Source organism: Rhinopithecus bieti, unplaced genomic scaffold (assembly GCF_001698545.2).
Source record: "Rhinopithecus bieti isolate Rb0 unplaced genomic scaffold, ASM169854v2 scaffold_38691, whole genome shotgun sequence".
Taxonomy (NCBI): Eukaryota; Metazoa; Chordata; class Mammalia; order Primates; family Cercopithecidae; genus Rhinopithecus; species Rhinopithecus bieti.
This window is the reverse complement of record NW_016816690.1, coordinates 1,861,873-1,865,100: the sequence shown is the minus strand read 5'-3', so window position 1 is coordinate 1,865,100 and position 3,228 is coordinate 1,861,873. Positions and strand designations below refer to the sequence as shown.

The 3,228-nt window shown below is 38.9% G+C and overlaps 1 long non-coding RNA gene across 1 annotated transcript in view; it reads right to left on the bottom strand.

Annotated features, from left to right (window-relative positions):
* Positions 1 to 870: 870 nt before the first annotated feature.
* Positions 871 to 3,228, bottom strand: part of LOC108517303 (uncharacterized) — a 29,103-nt gene continuing 26,745 nt past the window's right edge. The window contains exon 3 of the long non-coding RNA XR_001882061.1: positions 871 to 1,787. This is a non-coding gene — a long non-coding RNA (uncharacterized LOC108517303). The remainder of the gene's footprint in view (positions 1,788 to 3,228) is intronic.

Below are 3,228 nucleotides of genomic sequence, written 5' to 3'. Positions count from 1 at the left end.
AGACTCCATCTCAAAAAAAAAAAAAAAAAAATTAATAATAATAATAAGGCCAGGCGCAGAGGCTCATGCCTATAATCCCAACACTTTGGGAGCCTGAGGCTGGACTACCTGAGGTTAGGAGTTTGAGACAAGCCAGGTCAACATGGTGAAACCCTGCCTCTACTAAAAATACAAAAATTAGCCAGCTATGTTGGTCGCCTATAATCCCAGTTACTTGGGGGGCTGAGGCAGGAGAATCGCTTGAACCCAGGAGGCAGAGTTTGCAGTGAGCCGAGATTGTGACATTGCACTCCGGCTTGGGCAATAAGAGTGAAATTCTATCTCAAAAAAAAAATAATAATAATAATAATAGGCAAACTACAACAGAGAATGCAGAGTAGAGAATCAAACCCAAGACTTTGGGAGACTATGGATATGGGACAGGACAGAAAGAGAATCATTCCTAGAAGAGAGAAGAAAAACATGTGCCTATATATAATAATTCACACTAGACAAACCAGCCTATCTAAATTGGCTTTTTCTCCTAATAACGTTTCTGGCCTTCATCTAAATGGAAATAACCTATACCTAGATGGTATCTTTAAACTTCTATCTGTAAAAAGTAGAAGCATTATCTGGTGAAGAAGATTTGCTAAAATAACTAGTTGGTTAGGCTTCAAAATCTATTGTATGCAGTTTAAAAGGCTTGAACGTGGGGTGTAGGGGGTGGTTTATACTTCCAGCTACTTGGGAGGCAGAGGTGGGAGGATCACTTGAGCCCAGGAGTACAGAGTTCGAGGTTATAGTGAGCTATGATCGTGCCACAGCACTCCAAGCCTGAGTGACAGAGTAAGATCCTGTCTTTAAAAAAATAAAAAGACTCTACAGGAATGACTGATAAACCAGAATTAAAGCTCAAAGTCACCACAAGAGTGCCAGAGGGAAACACTTGTACGGTATATTTTTCCCGAATATTCAAAATGACTGCTCCATCATTTGTTATGGTTTTAGGATGTTTGGGTTGTATGTTCTGGGAGTAGAGAGCTGGAAAGAAGGGGTTAGTTGTTAATTTTTCATATTGATGGGGTAGCACATGGTAGAAAAGTAAAAGCCAAAATCCTGAAAAGTTTCACACACATAGACAAAATGAGACAGCAAACTTGTGAATCGAGCATGATTTGGCATCTTTAAATGCACAGCCAATTCCCTTCTAGTGCCAAAGCCAATGGCTTCTCCCGTAGATAAAATGGCACGGTTCCTGAAAAAGCCCTGGACGCTGTTTCCCCACAATCCTATAATCTGTCAGAAGACAGAAAACAAAAAGAAGGCTGTGCAAGCCAGAAAAAGCAAATTATAACCAACACAGAGCCAACACTTTACTTCAGACAGAAGGAGCTTTTATATGCATCTTTGGAAAGGGAGAGACAAAAGAAGCTTACCATTGCTCAAATAATCAAGGCAAACAATAAAACAATTTAACCAAACACCATCTTGGATTAGCATTTAATGCAATAGCCTCCCTTCTCACTTCTCATTCATAGCCTTAAAGAATACTTACATCACATAAAGAGTTGAATGCCACAATATGCAAAGAACTTTAATAAGTAAATAAGAGGAAGACAGATAACCAAAGGGGAAAATATTCAAAGAATATGAGCTAGTAAATCACAGAAGAAATACACAGTCAAAAATTATACATATTCCATATTGTTAGGTAGTGGTGGAAAGTGCCTTCTCCATACAGTCCTAAAGGCATTTTGTCTTGATACTACTGCCAGCTGCAAGCTTCCAGAGAAACTTGGGCTATTCTGAATGAAAATAATGATAAAGATGTCAAGCATAAGTAATAAAAATAAAAATATTCAGTTTTATGAAATACCTAATCTAGGAAGGAAACTATTCAATACAATGGATACAGGTAAGCTACAAATTAAATCCAAGAAAACTAAAATATGAATATAAAATGAACCTGTGCCTATGAATGTAAAAACAGTTGAAGCCAATCCCTAAGCCTAGAATGAACAAGCCAATGATGAAAGCAAATAACAGGGAGTCTTAATACAACCACAGAAATAAAACGTCTCTAAGAAAATAAACTTAGTCGACTGTCTTTGCTGTGAAAGCATGTCATTCAAGGACCCTTTAAGCAGTCACCAAACGCAAATGCAAAAGAAAAGCAGATAATGCCTGGGTCCAGCAAAAACAAGTACAATCTTCCCATCAAAGAGGAAAAGAAACCTAAGTCTTTCACTTGTCCTTGATACAAAAAGGTAATGGATTGTGAAAGAACCCAAATTCCAGAAAAAAAGATTCCATTCCAACCTGCATAAAGCTAAAAAAAATTCATGTTACTTTGTTCTAAAATTAGCAACACACAGGTCTCTATACTGAAAACAATATATACGATCCCAACTGAGGTGTCAGGGTAAAGTTCCCAGCAGTCAGCAGACTATCCCACAACCATTTCAGTTTTCCTTACCGGCTTTTAGACCACATCCCAATTTTCCTCTATTGTTAATGTCACTTAAAAGGCTGAGAAAAATTTAGTCCAACAGATTCAAATTTCAATGTACTTCCTAAGTACATTATAGGTAATGATGCCACTGATTCTATATTTAGACTCTGGTATGGAACAAGGAGTGTTAGTTTTGTCTAAAATGGCACCATGTCACTCTTCAAAGTCTAACTGCAACAATCACCTAATCCTGCATTAAAATGTGTTTATGGTGCTACCTATAGCAAGTTAAAATGTTTTTTCAGTGATTTTTTGTGTGTGAGTGTTTCTACTGATTGGCTGTGATGCTATAAATACAGACACTATAAGTCACTCCCATCAGTCCTTTAAACATTCAGCATTGTAACTACCATGAGGTGGAATTCATTCTTCACCCGAACCAAAAAGCAAAGATGGTAAAACTTTTTTTTTTTTTTTTTTTTTTAGAAGGAGTCTCGCTCTGCCGCCCAGGCTGGAGTACAGTGGCCGGATCTCAGCTCACTGCAAGCTCCGCCTCCCGGGTTTTACGCCATTCTCCTGCCTCAGCCTTCCCGAGTAGCTGGGACTACAGGCGCCCACCACTTTGCCCGGCTAGTTTTTTGTATTTTTCTTTTTTAGTAGAGACGGGGTTTCACCGTGTTAGCCAGATGGTCTCGATCTCCTGACCTCGTGATCCGCCCGTCTCGGCCTCCCAAAGTGCTGGGATTACAGGCTTGAGCCACCGTACCCGGCCACTTTTTTTTTTTTTTTTTTTT